Source organism: Sus scrofa, chromosome 3 (assembly GCF_000003025.6).
Source record: "Sus scrofa isolate TJ Tabasco breed Duroc chromosome 3, Sscrofa11.1, whole genome shotgun sequence".
Taxonomy (NCBI): domain Eukaryota; kingdom Metazoa; phylum Chordata; class Mammalia; order Artiodactyla; family Suidae; genus Sus; species Sus scrofa.
Window position 1 is genome coordinate 24,877,621 of NC_010445.4, and position 20,845 is coordinate 24,898,465.

The 20,845-nt window shown below is 45.1% G+C and overlaps 1 long non-coding RNA gene across 6 annotated transcripts in view; it reads right to left on the minus strand.

Moving 5' to 3' along the window:
• TMEM159 overlaps positions 1–20,845 on the minus strand; it is a 34,211-nt gene that overhangs the window by 990 nt on the left and 12,376 nt on the right. For 3 of the 6 annotated variants that reach the window (XR_002342384.1, XR_002342388.1, XR_002342387.1), the window contains one exon: positions 14,714–15,617. This is a non-coding gene — a long non-coding RNA (transmembrane protein 159). Of the gene's footprint in view, positions 1–9,331; positions 9,515–14,713; positions 15,618–19,134; positions 20,607–20,845 lie in introns of those variants that run through there. The other 3 variants (XR_002342386.1, XR_002342385.1, XR_002342389.1) reach the window with 3 other exon arrangements.

Sequence of the window (20,845 nt, forward strand, 5' to 3'; positions counted from 1 at the left end):
AATAAGGATATTTCTGACTTAATTGATTGCTGTCACTCTGCTTTTTCTGACCTGCACCCCCCAAACTAGCAGTGCTAGAGAATTCAATCAATAATGAGGCTTAGTGACAGCCCACCTCTATGGGTGCATTAAGGTGACTTGAAGGTCTTTTAACCCCTCCATTTATATATACATGATGATGGGGGCAAGAAGTCAGCCCTAATCATTGGCATAACTTCCCTTCTCTGCTTCCTTGGAGATACCTACTTTTTTCCCTTCCCCTGTAATCTAGTGTTATAAGTATTTCTTTCTTTTTTTTCTTTTTTCTTTTTCTGAGGCCCGAACCTAAGGCTTAGGGAGGTTCCCAGGCTAGGGGTCTAATGGAGCTGTAGCCGCTGGCCTACGCCTCAGCCATAGCAAAGCTAGATCCAAGCCGTGTCTGCAACCTACACACACCGGCCAGGGATCGAACCCGCAACCTCATGGTTCCTAGCTGGATTTGTTTCCGCTGCACCACAATAGGAACTCCATACCTAGGTATTTCTTTTTTTTTGTCTTTTTGTCTTTTTTTTTTGTTGTTGTTGCTATTTCTTGGGCCGCTCCTGTGGCATATGGAGGTTCCCAGGCTAGGGGTCCAATCGGAGCTGTAGCCACCAGCCTACGCCAGAGCCACAGCAACGCGGGATCCGAGCCGCGTCTGCAACCTACACCACAGCTCACGGCAACACCGGATCGTTAACCCACTGAGCAAGGGCAGGGACCGAACCCGCAACCTCATGGTTCCTAGTCGGATTCGTTAACCACTGCGCCACGACAGGAACTTTTTTTTTTTTTTTTTTTTTGTCTTTTTGTCTTTTTTGTTGTTGTTGCTATTCCTAGGTATTTCTAACTCAATTACTCTGTTCACTGAGTAACTTTCCCTGAGAACTTAATGGGATTTAGTTGTTCTTCCATGTACTCTCAGTCCAGTTAAAGACCAGCAATCTCCTTTAGAGGAAGGAAAGGAATATAATATTCTAGTGTCCTTTAAGTGCAGTTACAATGCAGTTACAACATTCTTGGCCTCATTAAAGCTACACAGCCGAACGTGAGCCTCTAAGCTGAGCCTGGAGAGCTGCTTTCCCCCCTATGTAGTGCTTGGTTATTAATTCCTCCTGAGGATACCCCATTAACTGGGCTGTCACCTATGTCAAATGACTAGTCTGCCTCACACTGTCCCTCCAACAGACCCTATTCCAGATATCCAGTATCTATATTAACTCATATCCTTCAGCTAGGAAGTATGGGGCTAAACCAGAACTTCTGCTATGAAAAAAAAGTTGTAAAGCTTTGAAATCTCTGTACATGGTGGAGGTGGTGAGTAGAATGGTAATCTTTAGTGTTTGGGCTTAACCCCTCAATTGCGAGTTTTGAGGAAACTCTTGTGTTTTTCAAAACCTTGAATATCACATACACTTGGTCATCTTATGATAAACCATAAGGGTTTTTTTGCCTTTTTTTTTTTTTTTTTGGTTTTTGTTTTTTTGCTTTTTAGGGATGCACCTGTGGCATATGGAGGTTCCCACTCTAGGGGTCAAATCGGGGCTGCAGCCATATCTGAGCCATGTTTGCGACCTACACCACAGCTCATGGCAACACCCGATCCTTAACCCACTTAGTGAGACCAGGGATTGAACCTGCAACCTCATGGTTTCTAGTCTGATTTGTTTCTGCTGTGCCACAATGGGAACTTCCTGTAAGTCTTGAATATTGAATCCTGCTGCCTTTTCTTCAGCACATTTGATTTCTAAATCCTTTTAAGAGTTGTGTGGTAAAACTAAACCCTGGTATGGGGAAGGAAACAACTGCACTGATATTCTGGAGAAGGTGTGATATTCCTGGTGTAATAAGATCAGAATTTTGGTGTTCCCATTGTGGTGCAGCGGAAACGAATCTGACTAGGAACCATGAGGTTGCGGGTTCAATCCCTGGCTTCGCTCAGTGGATTAAGGATCTGGTGTTGCCGTGAGCTGTGATGTAGGTCACAGACATGGCTCAGATCTGGTGTGGTATGGCTGTGGCATAGGCCGGCAGCAACAACTCCGATTAGACCCCCCTCTCCCATCCCCAGCTTGGGAACCTCCATATGCTGTGGTGCAGCCCTAAAAGGACAAAAGACAAAAAAAATTTCAAGTTCTCATCAAGGCTGCTCTTTGGATGTTGCTTTATAAAAGAATAAGGCATTAATGTGCCATTGAAACAAGTAGTCTTGGATTTCATAATTTCTGTGACTATATCCCGTTAATGTTACATATTAGAACCAGAAAAATTGCATGTACTGCATTTTTAAAAATATTAAATGGCTTCCTGACCCTCTGTGGTAGCCTGAATAATGACTACCCCAACATGTCCACATCCCAATCTGAAACTGAATATTGTTACCTATTCATGGCCCCAAATGGACTTTGCAGATGTGGTTAAGGGTCTCGACATGGGAAGATTATCCAAGTGGGCCCACGCACAAGCCTCCCTTAAAACCCACAGGAGAGTCAGGACATTTGTCTCAGTGGGAGCAGAAGTTAGAATGACGTTGCCCACAAGCCAGGAAATGTGGGCAGCCTGTAACAGCTGGGAATGGCAAGGAAATGGGTTCTTTCCTAGAGCCCCCAGAACACAGTCCTGCTGCCCCATTTTGGACTTTTGAATTCCAGAGATGTAAAATAACTTTTTTTTTTTTGTCATTTTTTGGTTTTTGTTTTACTTTTTTTATGGCCAGGCCCACGGCATATGGAGGTTTCCAGGCTAGGGATCTAATCAGAGCTACAGCTGTCAGCCTACAGTGCAGCCACAGCAATGCCAGATCCCAGTCTGCAAACCACCCCACAGCTCACAGCAATGCCAGATCCTTAACTAACTGAGGAAGGCCAGGGATTGAGCCCACAATCTCACGGTTCCTAGTTAGATTCGTTCCTGCTGTGCCATGACTGGAACTCCTAAAATAACTCGTTTTAAATCATTTTGTTTGTATTGATTCGTTACAGCAACACTAGGAAGATAATTTACCTTATCCACAACTTGAAAAACACTGTGGGACTTCAAGGCCTCTCCAAAGATATAAAACTCAAAGCCTCTGGCCAAGAAAAGAATTACCAAATCATTATTGCCCCACCCATCTCATTTTAATGCCCCCTTCCCCCTTGAGCAACCTGGTCTACTCCTTCTTACCTTCTACCAGGAGAGGTATGCACCCCTATAGGGGCATTATATGCCTACAACCAACCAGCAAGTGTATTGTAAAACCCCTCTTTCTCCAACCAAACAGCAGGTCAGCTGGTGTATCCTAAGACCTCTCCCCTCTTCCTTGGCTATAAAAACAGTCATGACCACATGCTCAGGTTTGGTTCTCCCTGATCATCAGGAAGTCATCCTGCTGTGCTAGCAGCATCTCTTCTCTCAATAAATGTATTTACCTCTCACCCCGCTGTGAGTCTGGAAATTCCTTTTCCAACCCACATACAGACCCTGAAAAACAGTTTGCTAGAAATGGACATCTTACAGATGAGCAGCTTGAGCCCTAGCAAAGCTTGTCCACCATATTGAGTACCTTGATTGTGGTTCTTCAGTTGGTCTCTTTGTGTAGGGTCACAATTTAGGATCAAGGTGACCTGGGCCTCAAGGTGGCCCCATGGCATGTCAGTTCTTATGTGTTCACAAATGCTGAGGCAGAACCCTGAGAGAGGAAAGCCAAGCTGGCTGTGTGGAGCAGCTGCTGGAATGAACACTTGTTGCCATGGTAGCCTGGAGCAAGTAGAATGAGTGGGTTTAAAGCGGTGTTCTCAACTTCTGAAGGAATACATCCTACTGTACATGGGGGAGACAGCCTCATTAGCTGAGAGGAGCTGTGTGGGCAGAAAGAGAGCTCAAATCCCAAGCTGCTCCTTCATCCAAACTTGCCTTTGCAATCTCCCTCCTCAGGTAGGGATGGGCTGAAATTGTAACTCAGATGCCAGGAGGAGGATGAAAGCATTTGGGATTCTAATATTCTCCTGGACAGTTCTGATGGTGCAGTTTATGGGAGCTGGGAATGTACTTGTGTGCCTTAGGAAGCCCCCTTTCATGTTGAACATTTTTTCCCTGCCCCCTGCTTCTGCTTCAAGCCATTTAGTGGAATGTTTAAGGCTCTGGAATAAGAGCTGGGCTTGGGTTCTGAATCTGCGTCTTCCTTACTGTGTGACCTTGGGCAGATGGAAGAGTCTCCAAGCCTATTTCCACATCTGTAAAATGAGAATAAAACCTACTTTGGAAGCATGTGGGGGTTCAATGTGATAGTTAATGTATTGATACGTGTGCTCCAAAGACAGTGTCTGGACAGTCTAAATAAAACCTCATACTATGATAAACCACAACTGAAGGCTGATTAAAACACTGTGCTAGGAGTTCCCGTTGTGGCACAGTGGTTAAAGAATCCGACTAGGAACCATGAGGTTGCGGGTTCGATCCCTGCCCTTGCTCAGTGGGTTAAGGATCCAGCGTTGCTGTGAGCTGTGGTGAAGGTTGCAGACGCAGCTCGGATCCCGAGTTGCTGTGGCTCTGGCATAGGCCAGTGACTCCAGCTCCGATTCAACCCCTAGCCTGGGAACTTCCATATGCCACAGGAGCAGCCTAAGAAATGGCAAAAAGACAAAAAAACAAAAAACAAAAAAAACCAAACACTGTGCTAGATGAGAGGTTCTTGATCGTGCATGTATTTTGTAAAATATACATGTCCTGACCTCACCTACTAAACTAGAATCTTTAAAGACTGGGTCTAAGCATGTTTAGGCTCTGTGGGAGGCTGAATCACGGCCCCCAGATTTCTATGTCCTGATCCCAGGAGCCTGTGAATGTTACCTCTCATGGCACAAGGGGCTGTGAACACATGATGAATTTAGGGATCTTGATGGAGAGATTATCTGGATTACCCATGCGGGCCTAAATGTAATCACAAGTATCCTCATAAGAGGGAGACAGAATCAGATATAACTACAGAGAGGAGAGGGTGAGGTGATGCTGGAGGCAGAGATTAGAGTGATGCACTCTGAAGACAGAGGAAGGGGCTACAAGCCAAGGAATACAGGACACAAGAGGCTGAAAAAGTGAAGGAATCAGATTTTTCCCCCAGAGCCTAAGAAGGAGCCAGCCCTACTAACCCTCTGCCTTTAGCCCAGTGAAACAATAGGAGACCTCCAGAACTGTAAGAGAATAAATCTGTTATTTTTAAGCTGCTAAACTTGTGTTAATTTGTTACAGCAGGAAGAGGACTCTAATACAATCTTCTCAGACGATTCTGACATTTGCCCCTGGATAAGGATCACTGTGCTAGACAATGGCAAAGGCTGTGTGGACAAAGAATATTAACTGCCATCAAGCCATCAGCCACTGCAGCTGCCCCCATGGTGTGCCCAGAGGGGAATTCGGGATGGAAAAAAAAAAAAAACCCAGGATATTGGCCCTAGACAGTTAAGATGCATATTAAAGAAATAAATTCAGAGAGCTCAGATTCTTGCATCTATCTACACATAGAAAAGCACTAAAAGCATTAACTCAAAGATATGCGTTTTGTGTGATTAGCTATAATATTTTGATGTCTGACTACGTTTGAGTTTTTTCCCCCCCAGAAAATCTTCTCTATATCCCTTACCTCTTTGCAACAAAGTTCCTCAAAACTATCTAAGAGGCTTTTTCCGGGCTATAGTCCTCAGCAATATCCTTGAAGAAAATACAATTCTCGACTTTTAGGTTGTGTGTTTTTCAGTCAACACTTGACTTTGTTCAGAATGACATGGCATACACCTAGGGCATGAAACCTGATGGGCTAAAGGATCAAGATGAAGCCTCAATTCCCAAGAAATTGGGAGGAGATTTCTGTCTTTTTCCTCATTTCAAACAAAATTATGTAAGGCTACACCCTTTTCTCCCTACCTTTGGATGTGGTGATATGATGTTGGGATTCCTTGAGCTGTGCCAGCCTTCTTGTGACCATGAGGAAACAAATCTACAGATGCTCTCTGAGGAGTTTCTGTCATGACGTGTCGGAAACGAATCCAACCAGGAACCATGAGGTTGCAGGTTTGATCCCTGGCCTCACTCAGTTGGGTTAAGGATCCAGTGTTGCCGTGAGCTGTGATGTTGGTTGAAGACGCAGCTCAGATCCCGTGTTGCTGTGGCTGTGGCCAGCAGCTGTAGCTCCAATTAGACCCCTAGCCTGGGAACCTCCATATGCCGCAGGTGCAGTCCTTAAAAAAAAAAAAAATGCTCTCTGAGAATGGTAGAGTAAAACATAGAAAGCCTAGATTCCCAACTAATTCCTTGTGTTTCCTAAATCAAACCTAGGACATTTGTATCTGGATTTCATGTTTAATGGGATGGCAGGTATTCTTATTTTTTAAGGGAGACATTTTGTTTCTTGTTGGTAAAATCATCTGAGATCATTCTGGTTTAAAGAACCCTTATTTTTAGAAGAAAATTTATGGCCATAATTTACATTTATAAAAATATACCAAGTTATGTATAAGCTTTCTTTTGGGTTAATAGCCAAATGTGTATAAACCAAAAAAAAAAAAAAGCTTTTGTTAACACATTTTGTTTTTTGCTCTGGATCCCTCAAGGCCCAAGAGGACCAGAGGTGCTTTAATCGTTTTGTAAGTTTCATACCCTCCAAACGTCACAAAGCTTGGACAACAGATATCAACACTCCTTTAATGGCCACCTGTGGATAACGCCTCTCATATAGGTTCACTATAGTAACGGTGGCTTAAATGCTTTTTCAGGACCATGAAGCTAGGCTTGCCCAGTTCAAACCTGTTGAGACCAACAATTCAAGTGGGCTTGCACGAGTGTCTGATGGGTGACCTTTTGATGTCAGAGGGTCAAAAATTCCACCGCAGATCATGCTACCACCACCATTTTCTGAACATGTGTCCCATGAAGAAGCGTGTAACTGAGACGTGCCTGTGCAGAGCAGCGATCCTCTCGCCTTTTCCTGCCTCCCATCACCTTCCCTCCCACTTTCAATCACGCTCTAGTCTCCACGCATAAATATCCCTAGCCACGTGCCTTTGAGGAGGCAGTTCCCAGGTCTCCTCACTTGGCTGCTGTGTGACCAAACCCCTTCTCTCCTGTAAACTTCAGTGTCTCAGCGCTTGCCGGGCAAACGAAACTAGTTTAGTAACAGCTTCACCAGGAGCTGGCGAGCCATGCAGAAACTCAGGTCGTTCTCCAGACCTGCAGGCTCAGAATCTGCCTTGTAAGCCCTTGTATGCATGCACATAACATTTATGAAGCACAGTCTGAAGCTTCTTCCAGGTCTCAGTGCTGTTGCTTCTCATTTGAGCTACCTTCAGATCACCTGCATGTGAGTGCCCTCTAGTGACTCAGAAATCAAACACTTTTTTTTTTTTTTTTTTTTTTTTTTTTGTCTTTTTGTCCTTTTTAGGGCTGCACCCGCAGCACATGGAGATTCCCAGGTTAGGGATCCAACAGGAGCTGTAGCCGCCTGCCTACGCCACAGCCACAGCAACTCGGGATCCCCAACCCACTGAGCGAGGCCAGGGATTGAACCCGCAACCTCTTGGTTCCTAGCCAGATTCGCTAACCACTGAGCCAGGATGGGAACTCACTCAAGCACTTTCTCTAGGAAACTCAAATGGGGCTTGAAGTTCCAGCACCTAAACGGTGCCATGGGGACTAGTAGAGCATATTCCTCCTGAGTTTTGAGAAGCCTGTCTACATCAACTGCCCCAGCCGAGGGGCCCATGCTCTCTCTAGCCCAGATGGCTTTCTGATTCCCAAATGTCAAGTAGTTTACCTTCCTGACGTCTCACCCTCATAACTTCCACTTTAGCAGAAAGCAGAGGGCAGAGAAAGAATGCCTGAGTAGGCCATCTGACAGTGGGTTAAAGGCTCAGTCACCAGCCAGCTCTGAGACCTTCAGAAAATGACTTGCCTGTTTGCCCAGCTTCCTCTGCCGCCCACTGACAAGCAGGGCATGGAAATGAAAAGAGAAGGACCTCTCAGGACTCTCATGAAAGGTCAAAGATGATAACGAATGTTAAAGCTCTTTGAGGACCTGAAATACTTCGCGAATGTGAAGGGGTCTGTCTCCCTGAAGCCACTAGCATAATAACCAGGGGCTCTGGGGCAGACCTGGCCCTCTCCAGCCCCACCCCAGCTCTTGTGTGGCCCAATGGTCTTCATGCTCCCCATCTGCTGAAATCAGGGTTTCTCAACCTTGGTGCTGACATCCGGGCCTAAGAGTTCTCTGTCGTAAAGGGTTATCCTGTGCGTTGTAGAACGTTGAGCAGCATCCATGGCCTTGACCCACTAACCCCAGCAGCATCCCCTGCACACACACCCTGATCCATGACAATCCAAAATGCCTTCAGATGTCCCCCGGGTGGGGGTGGGAAGAGTCACCCGATGAAGAACTGCTTAATATTCAGTCCTCTCAGTCTGTCTAGTCGACGCAAAATCTCGTTCAGGGGTTTCTAGGTATAAGGTTCTGGGCTACCCGAGGTGAAAGACACGGACACTGTTTCCATTTTCAGGGCACTAGCTAGCACTGAGGGGGCAGGGAGGGAAGGCGGATGGAAGGACAAATATAAGGGAGTAGCAAAAATACATACATACATGGAGTTCCCGTTGTGGCACAGTGGTTAACAAATCCGACTAGGAACCATGAGGTCATGGGTTTGATCCCTGGCCTTGCTCAGTGGGTTAAGGATCTGGCGTTGCTGTGAGCTGTGGTGTAGGTCGCAGACGAGGCTCAGATCCCATGTTGCTGTGGCTCTGGTGTAGGCCGGCGGCTACAGCTCTGATTAGACCCCTAGCCTGGGAACCTCCATATGCCGTGGGAGCGGCCCGAGAAATGGCGAAAAGATAAAATACACACATACATACATAAAAGGAGTACCTGTCGTGGCTCAGCGGAAACAAATTGATTAGCATCCATGAGGATGCAGGTTCCATCCCTGGCCTCGCTCAATGGGTTAAGGATCTGACATTGCTGTGAGCTGTGGTGTAGGTCATAGACGTGGCTCGGGTCCGGGTGTTGATGGGGCTGTGGTGTAGGCTGAAGACTATAGCTCCGATTCAATCCCTAGCCTGGGCACCTCCATATGCCACAGGTGCAGCCCTAAAAAGTGAAGAGCAGCAAACAAGAGACAATCCAGTAGAGCAAGGATGTGATCATTCTAGTACTTTGTAGTTTTATAAATTTAGAGATCCCTTTTTATAATTTAGACATCACCTGCTTCAGTCTCCCAGAGACTCAGGTTGGGTGGCATTCTCATTATAGGCTGAGGAATCATGCCCGGAGAAACTGTCATTTGCTTACCATGCCTGGTCCACAAGGCCTGCATGTGTAGAACCAGTGTCCAGAAGTGACATGTGACTTCACTGAGGGATGAGCCTTGAGCTGGACCGTGGAAGGTGGAAATGTTTGGAAACGGGAGGTGCAGAGTGGAATGCTCCAACATCGATTTTCAATGTTTCCCGTGTAGGCAGTGGATGATACTCACTATAATGACATATCCAAGAGGCACGGCAGGTTTGGATGTAATCCCCACCTCCTACATTTCCCCCAGGAAGGCACAGAAAGCACTTCAATAATTCATAATTGTCACAATCCTTAGCAATCACTCAGGGCATGTGTGTGTGTGTGCGCGCGCACATGCTTCATACTCATGATATATGTGTGTTCACACATGCATATTAATCACTCACGCTATGTGTGCACCTGCACACACACATGTTCTGGGGTTGCTGTGGCATAGGCAACAGAAAGTGGGATGTCCTCAAATTCCACCCCTTCTCTCTAGCTCCACCTTTTATCTTCTTCTCCAAGAGGCAGAGCCGAACATACGTGAAGTACCATTAGTCACCACAACCTTCTGACAACTCACGCCACACCATACCTTGCCAGGGTGTCACAACATCTGGGCTGAATCGCCTGATCTTCGTGGAGCAGACGGGAGAAACCATGCAGAGGTGGGAGCTATGTGCACAACTCTGGAAGAAACCAACTGTTCGCCTTCCATCTTATGAACACAGCGATCCCTGAAGTTAGCCAACACCTCAGCAGAGGTCACAGGAACGGCCACAGACCTCTCCTAGGGCAGGAGTCCAGAGCCCAGGACTTAAGGCAGTGGAGGTGTTAACATTTCAAGACATACTGGTTACCAGAGTGGGCAAACTGGGCTTGCATCCCGCTGCTGCTTCTTCATGCCCCTAGACAATTTAACCTCTCAGGCTTTCAGCCTCCGCATCTCTAAAATGGGTGGCAGGGAGGACTGACTGAGAACGTGTACTGACGTGTGGAGGGCTTAGGATAGTACCTGACAAGTGACCAAAACAAACACCTACAGTCATCCTGACACCGTAATAATCTGATGGCGTAAAGTCAATTTTGCTGCTCTGGGGATTACCTTTCCACATCAGAAACATATTTAACCATGCCTAAAAGGCCAATAATACCTGTTTTGTTTTGCTTTTTGGGGGGGGGGGGCTGCACTTGCAGCATATGGAAGTTCCCGTTCCCAGGCTAGGGGTCACATCAGAGCTACAGCTGCCAGCCAAAGCCACAGCCACAGCCACAGCCATGCAAGATCCAAGCCGCTTCTGCAACCCACACCACGGCTCATGGCAGCGCCAGATCCTCAATCCACTGAGAGAGGTCAGGGATCAAACCTGTATCCCCATGGATCCTAGTTGGGTTTGCTAACCGCTGAGCCACAAAGGAAACTCCCAACAATACCTGTTTTCACTGAAGTATAACTGACACACAATATTATATTAGTTTCAGGTATATAAAGTTTCAATGTCCATATATATTACAAAAATGGCCATCACAGTATGTCTAGATACCATCTGTTACCATACAAAGCTAATTCAGCATTACTGACTCTCTTCCCCATGGTTAACCTTCTATCTCGGTAGTGATATCTTTTGAATAACCTGAGTCCCACCTTTCCTCCAAGCGTGGCTAAACATAGGCTTTTCACGTGCCCCTGTACCAGTTTTAAATGATGGTACACTGGGCCCTTGGACAACTCTTCTTTATGGGCCTATTCTGTGGCAGACACTATGCTGGGTTCTGTACATTATTTTATTTTGTTTGATGGGCAATGGCTCCAGGGAGTGTGTCAGGCTCCAGGGACCGTGGCAGACAGAGTTGGAACTGCAAAGCCTGGATTTAGATGCCACAATTATGAACAGAACTGGTAAATTATTTCAGCTCTGAACCTTAGTTTCACCTCTAAAATCCAGAGGCTAAGAGGATATGGAAAGTGAGAAGCCAGCAGGTGCAGTTTGTGATAGGTCTTATCCATGAAAGGAAGGAAAAGAAGTTCCATTGTGGTTCAGCAGGTTAAGAACCCAACCTAGTCTCCATGAAAGGAAGGGGAAAAAAAAAAAAAAAAAAAAAAGAGTTCCCATCGTGGCGCAGTGGAAACAAAACAGGCTAGGAACCATGAGGATGAGGGTTCGACCCCTGGTCTTGCTCAGTGGGTTAAAGATCTGGTGTTGCTGTGAGCTGTGGTGTAGATTGCAGATGAGGCTTGGATTCAGCACTGATGTAGCTGTGGTGTAAGCCAGCAGCTGTAGCTCCAATTTGACCCCTAGCCTGGGAATAGAAACTTCCATTTGCCCCATATGCTGTGGGTGTGGCCCTAAAATGCAAACAAACAAAAAAAAAAGAAAGAAAGAAAGAAAGAAAGGAAGGAATCAGCACTTTTAAGTGTTAAGTGCACTGAGAATGCACCTTGCACTATGCAGAGTTTGAAGCAAGGATGTTTATGTGATCAGAAATGTTTTAAAGTGAACTAACTCTTTGCTACTCTCCAGAGAGCATTCCATAGGAAGGCTGTGTAAAGTTCTCAGCACTGAAAATACTCCCAAATCTTGTGGCCCCAGCCCAGACTTCCCCTCTAAGCCACCATCCCCTTGACATATTCTCTTGCTGTCAAAAAGGCATATTTGACTGAATATGAGCAAAGAAGATTTTGAATATCCACCCAGCCCCCACCTCAGGAAACAGTATCACTTCCTACCCCCTGGTTCAAATTAAAAATCGAAGGGCCCTCCTTGCTCCCCCCCTTTCCTTCCCGGCCACATACAATCCATCACCAAGTGCTGCTGGCTCTCCAAATGCAGGTCTGCATCACCCTGGACTATCCTCTGCTCTGGACCTCCGCAGATCTATTAACTGGCCCTTTGACTCCCAATCCATTGGCCACAAATGATCTTTAAAACTCTAATTATGACCCTCTTAATGCAAAGAGAAGATTTTAAAAAATCTAATTATGTCCCTCTTCACATAAGGTGTAACTATAAAGGGAAGATTCCTCATCTTCCCTTTTTTTCTTTGCTGTAAATTTCTTACCCAACAAGAACCGGCATGATGGACTCCTGTCTTTCCTCCACTTATCCTTTGCTCACCAAGCCCTGCCACACTGCTATCATTATTTCTCTCTCTCTCTCTCTTTTTTTTTTTTTTTTTTTTTTTTTTTTTTGCTTTAGGGCTGCATACGGAGGTTCCCAGGCTAGGCGTAAAATTGGAGCTGTAGCTGTGGCCTACACCGCAACCACAGCCACATCAGGTCCAAGCCGCATCTGTGAACCACACTACCGCTCACGGCAACGCCGGATCCTCGGCCCACTGAGTAAGGCCAGGGATCGAACCTGAGTCCTGATGGATGCTAGTCAGATTTGTTTCTGCTGAGCCATGGCAGGAACTCCTCATTTCTTTTTCTTAAACACATGAAGCTCCTTCCAGGCCTTGGGGAGGCTGTGTCCTTTTCCAGGAACACCTGCCCCCAGCTCTTGGCATGGTGGCAACTTCTGACTCTGTGAAGATGCTGTGGCTGACACGGCCTGCCCCTTCTACGCCCCTCCGTACACTTATCATAACCTACATTTTACTTGTTGTAGTAGGTGGATGCTAAGGCAGAAATTGATGACCCCACTTGTGGTACAAATCCCCCTGTCTTGAATGTGAGCAGGACCTGACTGCTTCTAACCTGCAGAACGTAGTGAAAGTGAGAGTATGCATGTGATTATGCATATGTGACTATGTGTTACATGAATGTAATGTCCAGCTTGCTAGGAGACCCCCTTCTCTGGTGGTTTTGAAGAAGCAGCCTGCCAGGCTGTGAGATGTCCTATGAGAGGGGCTAAGGGCCTCAGTCCCAAAGCCAGCAAGGAAACAGATGCTGCCGATGACCACGTGAGCTTGGATGTGGATCCTTCCCCAGGCGAGCCTCAAATGAGAACCTAGCCCTGGCAGCACTGTCACTGCCGGCTTGCAGAGGACTCAGCTAAGCCAAGCCTGTACTCCTAATACACTGAAAATTTACAGTAACAAAACATGTTCTGTGTCAACTGTTATACAACAACAGATAACGGATGTACAATAACAGATGGCAGGTTAAGTGACTCCTGCATTAGAAAGTAACTTTAAGCCAGGGGACTTTTCATTCTTCACTGCTGAAGCCTCAGAACACAGCAGGGCAGTAGTTAGCTTTAACAGTTAATAGCAGACACCTGCATGTAAGAGAGAAACATTGAATAAACAGTAACGGTTGGAGCTCCCATCGTGGCTCAGTGGTTAACGAATGCGACTAGGAACCATGAGGTTGTAGGTTCGATCCCTGGCCTTGCTCAGTGGGTTAAGCATCCGCCGTTGCCGTGAGCTGTGGCATTAGGTTGCAGACACGGCTCGGATCCCGCGTTGCTGTGGCTCTGGTGTAGGCCAGTAGCTACAGCTCCAATTCAACCCCTAGCCTGAGAACCTCCATATGCCATGGGAGCAGCCCAAGAAATGGCAAAGAGACAAAAAAAAGAACAAAAAAACACAGTAACTGTAAATGTTAATACTCCCATGTACCGGCAGGAAGAGGCAGTGCTTGTTCTCTAATAGAGTTGAAGGCACCTTCAGTGACAGGTGTGGGTGACTGTCGTGGGATACAGAAAAGTTCAAGTGCCAAATGAAGGCCTTTATTGAGTAGCAAGAACTTGCTTTTGTGGGCTCAGCATGTATTTACTTTTCTTGTGATATTCCTTTGGAATCCTCCTCCTATCTCTATGTACTCCAGCACCCCCCCATGCTGAATCAGTGGGGCGGCGGGCGGGGGGGTGCTGACCCACCCCCTCCTCTGGCGCCTGAATGCACACAGGTCCCGGCCCTGACCTGTTAGCATATTCATTCCCCACCCCCACCCCCCGCCCCCCGGCCACTGTGACTGGTTCGGGGTTACTCACATGACCCACGTCTGTCCAGTCAGAGCCAAACCCAGAAAACCTGAATGTACTATTGAAAAGAACAGCTTCTTTTCCTATTATAGAGTGTTGACTACAAGGCTGATATAAAATTAGAGCTGCTGGGACCACCACATGGGGGAGGCCTGCCTAAAGACCAGCTCACACTGAGAAAAGCAGTGCTGAGAGAGGAAGGGAGAGGAGATGCTAAAGACACTTGAGCCCCTGGGTGCTGCAGGGCTTAAGACCTACCTCTTGGCTTTTTCGTTCAGTAAAACAAATCCCTCCCCATGTGTAAAGTTCTCAACGCTGAAAATACTCCCCATTTTGAGTTGAGTGTTTGTGTCTAGTAACTAAAAAAAAACCTCATGACCCAGGATCTGCCATGAAATTGACATGTGAAGGAATAAATGGGTCTGATATCTAGAGAAGGGGTATTCTGAAATAAACAGTAAATTTAAAAAATCATCTAAATAAATATTTATTTAATAAACTGCTACAGCAAATAAACCACTAAGGTAGAAACCCCATATAAAATTAGTTGTTTATAGCATGTTCACAGGACTTTTTGAAGACAGGGCTTAACAAGACAAGTTCCTTAAAACCAAAGTATCAAGTGCAAATATTTTAAAGAGTAACAGCACTTAATAATACTCAACAGTGGAAACCATATCTTTAGCACTTAGAAAAAAAATGCTCTTGGCCAAAAGCGTAGACTCTTACTTTTTAACTTTGACTGAGAGGCCATTATTCCCAGATATTATTTGGCTTTGATAAAAAGCTGGTAAGGCAAAAGAGTTTGTTCTGTTTGGGATTTTTTTCCCCCACCTTTTGTTTCAAATGAGTGAAGAAGTAAGCAGCTCTCATTTTTTAAAAAAAGAAGAAAGAAAAAGGAAAAACACTTTGCGGCTGCCCTAAATTGGGCCCTCGGCTACAAGATTTGAGCCTTTGGGGTCAAGTCACTGGCCTTTAGAGGCTCAGGACTCTGCCAAGGTCAGGTCTGCATCTTTGGGGAGAAGGAAGTGAGACCTGGGAGGAGCCGCTGAGCCACTGAAGTTCTCTGTTGATTCTCCATGTGAGAGTCTGTTAGCTGATGGAACTGAGACCAAAGCAATAAGACTCCCCAAATTGCCCACTACAGGACCCTACAAGTGAAAAAGCAAGAGGATACCTCCAGGAAGTGCTTGACTACTGGGCCCCTTCTGAGTCATGACCCCAAGGAGCAAGGATGACCCGACAGCGTTCCAGAGTTGCTTGGAAAATCAGTTTGGTTCCATTCAGCTGGTCATTCCTGGTGGAGGCCATCTAAATCTGCAGACCTCCTGGGCAGCTGACAGTCGCCACTGCAGTTGTGTTGTGTCAACAGTCTGTTTTGGTAATAAGAGGACATGGTTAGCGCTAAGGCCTCTTGAAAGAACAATGTTGAGAGTGTACATGGCTGGATATATAACATTCTTTGTTGGCTTAATTTTGGCTGCTTCTGGCAGCCACAGCAAATTTGGGTCTACCCTAATTTTACAGAAACTGAGGGCACAGAGGCTGAAATGACTGAGTTAGGGGTGGGGTTCGTGATCCATTTCCCTGCTCTAATTTGGATGCTGTGTTTTCCCAAATTATTGTCTGTGTCTTCAGGACAATCCATTAAGAAAGGGAGAGCGAAAAGCAGTCTGATTTTACCAATGAAAGCAAACTGAGAACAGAGACACTGAACAGCTTATTCAAGATCACACAGCTAAAAAAATGACCTAGCTGGGATTCAGACCCATACCTTCAAATTCTAATTAGCTGGCTGGCTGTTTCTTTACATCTTTAACAGAAGGAAGATGGAGGCAGAGGAGAAGAGAAATTTCATCCCAGTGATGGTAGGTTTCAGAGGGAAGTGAGACTATTGATATTAACTTAACTAGACCTATGGCTTCTCTCTGAATTTCAAGTAGCCTTGCTAACACTGATACCCCATGAGGGAAAGAAATTATGACTCAACAGAGCTGGGTAGACCAACACCTATTCCTAAAGTCCTTCCCCTGGTGGGTTTATGCTAGAGAGGCTGAGGAAACTCAACACTCCATTTCCCAGCCTCCCTTCCAAGTCCGAGTGGCCAGGTGCCAACATTCCCAGCCACGGAAGTCAGCTGAGGTAAGAAAGGGAGAGGTCCTGTGAAAGATTTCCTTTACTTGATAAAAAAGATCGGACTCTGGAGTTCCCATCGTGGCGCAGTGGTTAACAAATCCGACTAGGAACCATTAGGTTGCGGGTTCGGTCCCGGCCCTTGCTCAGTGGGTTAACAATCCGGTGTTGCCGTGAGCTGTGGTGTAGGTTGCAGGCACGACTCGGATCCCACGTTGCTGTGGCTCTGGCAGAGGCTGGCGGCTACAGCTCCAATTCGACCTCTAGCCTGGGAAACTCCATATGCCACGGGAGCAGCCCAAGAAATAGCAAAAAAGACAAAAAAAAAAAAAAAAAAAAAAAATCGGACTCACTTGGTGAGGAAGACTCATTTTTTTTTCACCCTTCATCCTGCCTTGAATGTAGCTGATGTAGTCAAAGCCACAGCAGCTTTCTTGCAGCCATGAGGTGACAAACCAATGCGCTAAAGGATGGTGACAGAGAAAGGCAGAAAGTGCCTGGTATGTTGATGACACCAGAGTGGCTGTACCAGCACTGGGCTATCCCCAGCTTTCTGCTACACGATAAAAATAAATCCCTCTTTGTTTAAGCTCATTATCTATTTAGGTTTTTCTTCACTTGCCACCAAAGCATTCCTACCTGATAATTAGAGAACAAAAATGCAGGAGGAAACCTTATCTCTTCTTAGGTAGAGATGTGAGGAGGCGAAGTGCCTCCGAACTTCAGGAGAGAGTGTGAAGTGAGGTAATGATGTGGTGGCCCTATAAGTAGACACAGGCTGTGCTGGCTCCCCAGCTCCCTGAGACTGCAGTCCCGGGGAGGACTGATCCCATAACAAAGCAGCATGGTTTGTTCTTCTCAAAGGCTAGTTTACCCACATAGGAAGCAAATGTATTTCTTTTTTTTCCAGGGCCACACCCGCGGTATATGAAGGTTTCCAGGCTAGGGACTGAATGAATCGGAGCTGTAACTGCTGGCCTACACCACAGTCACAGCAATGCAGGATCCAAGCTGCGTCTGAGACCTACACTGCAGCTCACAGCAATGCCGGATCCTTAACCCACTGAACGAGGCCAGGAATCGAACCCACATCCTCATGGGTACTAGTTGGATTCATTTCCACCGTGCCACAATGGGAACTCCTTGTTTCCTGAGTTTTAAATAATTCACTGGTGCAAGGGTTTTCAAGTGATAACTGTTTTCATAATAGTGTCACATGCTATACACCTTTTCACTCATTCTCTCACAAAAAAACCCAGGAGTTTTTCATAGTATATTTGGAAAATCTACATGACTCAACAAACCAGTATTCTCCAAATGACCAGCCTATGAAGTTACAAAATCATGGGTAAAAGATCTAGTAAAAAGTATTATATAGATCAGTAAATTTTACTATTACAAAGTACAAAAAGTTCACATTTCAGTTAACCTTTAAGAAACTACCACTTATTTATTTATTTATTTTTTAATGGCAGCACCTGCAGCAGATGGAAATACCTGGGCTAGGGGTCGAATTAGAGCTGCAGCTACTGGCCTATGCCACAGCCACGGCAACACCAATCTGAGCTGCATCTGCAATTTAGCCATAGCCTGTGGCACGCTGGATCCTTAATCCACCGAGCAAGGCCAGAGATGGAACCTGCAACCTCACGAACACTATGCCAGGTTCTTAACCTGCTGAGCCACAACGGGAACTCGTGTGTGTATGTGTGTGTGTGTGTTTGTGTGTGTGTGATTTTTGGTGTACTATGAAAGAACATTAATAATTATTTGAAAAAGCTTTTCCTCTTTTCCAAACACACACTTGTGAGGCTGAGCCTTCTTCAAATACTTCAGCCAAAGTTACACATCACAATGGAATGAATGCAGATGCACAAAAGAAACAGCTGACTTCTAATAAGGCAGGCATTAAAGATATTTGCACAATGTAAAGCAATGCCACTCACTCATTTCATTGTGTATTGAAAAATAGTTACTTTTCATAAAAACATATTACTTATATCAATAGGAAATGCTATTCTTTTCAGTGAATAAATATTTTTTTAAATTTCGGTTATAACTTCCAATGGAGTAATTATTGATATGGAAACTACAATAAACAAAAACTCTTCGGAAGCCTCAATAATTTTTTTTTTTGGTCATTTCTTGGGCCACTCTCACGGCATATGGAGGTTCCCAGGCTAGGGGTTCAATCGGAGCTGTAGCCACTGGCCTACACCAGAGCCACAGCAATGCAGAATCCGAGCTGCGTCTGTGACCCACACCACAGCTCACGGCAACGACGGATCCTTAACCCACTGAGCAAGGCCAGGGATCGAACCTGCAACCTCATGGGTCCTAGTCGGATTTGTTAACCACTGAGCCACAACGGGAACTCCAGAAGCCTCAATGATTTTTAAGAAGGTAAAATGGGTCCTGAGTGAATAAAAAGCTTGAGATCCCTGCCCTAGTGAAAAATTAGGTGTAAGTGCTTTGGTTGGGAGGACTATGGGAGGATAGGAGATGGAGTACATATCCTGGATACCTTTTTCCATCTGCTGATTGTGAAACAGGTATTTAGATTCTGCTATAGCATTTAGATTCCTGGGCTATAGTTGTAGAGAAGGATTCAGAGGCGGGAGGGATCCTGGATTAGAAACATCGGCTTCAATCAGCCAGTACTGGTGACTCAACATCAAATGATTTTATTTTGTTGAAGTTGCTTCTCACAGCCAGGATTAGTAACAAAAAAAAAAAAAAAAAAAAAAAACCTAGTCTCTTGAGAAAAAAAAAACTAGTTCTGGTCACTAAGAAACAATGCCCAGGGAGAAAGAAGACTTACATAAATAGAAAGGCTGTCATACTACTGGCCTGAAAGACACATATTATAAAGATGACAGTTTTTCCTAAAAGCAACCTATAAATTGATTACAGCCCAATACAATTCTAATAGAATTCTTTTGAAACTTGGGAAAACAGTTTTAAAATTTAGAAAAATAAAAATATGCAAGAATAACCAGGAAGACCCTAATACAGAATATTAGGGAGGACTCCGCCAGTTATTTAAACTTCAGTATTTATTGCTGATATACTGCTGCAAGAATAGGCAGATGGTGAATATAATAAAATATTGAATAAGAAAAAAAAATCAGCCAATATTTCTCCTTTAAGATGGACAGTGATCAAGACAACTTATAAGAAGCTCCAAGGACTGTAACACCAAGGGTATCAAAGAAGCAATCCTATAAGAGCTACTCCTGAGCAATTTTAAGTTATACCCACTTCATATTTTGTTTTTCAGCATATGAGTAACAAGAGGATAATCATTTGAGGTAAAAAAGTTCAAGAGCTATTTTGTGGAAAAACCAAATTCAGGACAGAGGTTCTTTTAAAGCAAGGGTTGGCAAACCATGGCCCTAGGGCCAAATCCAGGCTGCTGCCTGCTTTTGTAAATAAAGTTTTATTGGAACCCAGCCACACTTGTTTGTTTGCTTAGCATCTATGTTGCTTTCGGGCTAACAGCAGCAGAGCTGAGTGAGGACAAGGAGACCACATCGCCTGCAAAACCTAAAATATTTACCTTTACAGAAAGTGTTTCTGATCCCTGTTTTAGAGTCAGTTTGTATCTTGGTTAAGAGGGATTGGAGTTAACTGACCTTTAATAACTCCCTTATCTGCCACTCTCTTGATTTGGAACTTGGCTTCCTTTTCCTTATCACAGAATGGGCTTAGTACCTGCCTCCCAGGGTGTGCACAGTACATGAGCTGAGGCCTGGAAAGGGCATAAGAAGCCCCTGGCACAAAGCAAGTGCTTGATGGGTATTAGCCACTGTCATCAATTCAGCAAGAGCTTAAATGAAGCATAATGAAGTCACACCCCACTTGGGACTTAGATTCTAAAGTCAACAAGTACAAAAGGACAAAAGTTGAGCATCCAAAAAAAATCACCTCTGATAATCTCTTCATTATAGACAGATATACTAGTATTTCGACACAGCTAGTTTTCTCTCCAGCATTTAAATAGATTACTGTCCCTTCAGTGGAAGCCCCAGATGAAGCAGGAGGAATTTAGGAGCCATGAAGTACATTCAACCATGAGGTTCACACTCAGAGTGGTGAGACACACACTCTGAAGGGCGGAGGGGATCAAGACAGGCTGTGAGAAGAGCAGATTCAGCTCCTGTACCACCTGGGGCACATGCTTGCTGGGTAAGATAACAGTTCATTGTTTTCCTGTTGATCCCCAACCCCTACAAAAAAAAAAAAAAAAAAAAAAAAAAGGACATCTTTTAAAAGGAATTAAGAATAACTACCTCGTAGAGTTGCCATGACAACAAATGAGTTACCGAGTGTGGTGGATGACAGTAGCAATAGTTTTTGCTGTGGAAATTCCATTGTAAATTCCCATTCGATATCTGATGTGTTGGGGAACTACAGAAAACATATGCCTCTTAGAATTTTGTTTCAAGACACTCGGTAGGGTTAGGGG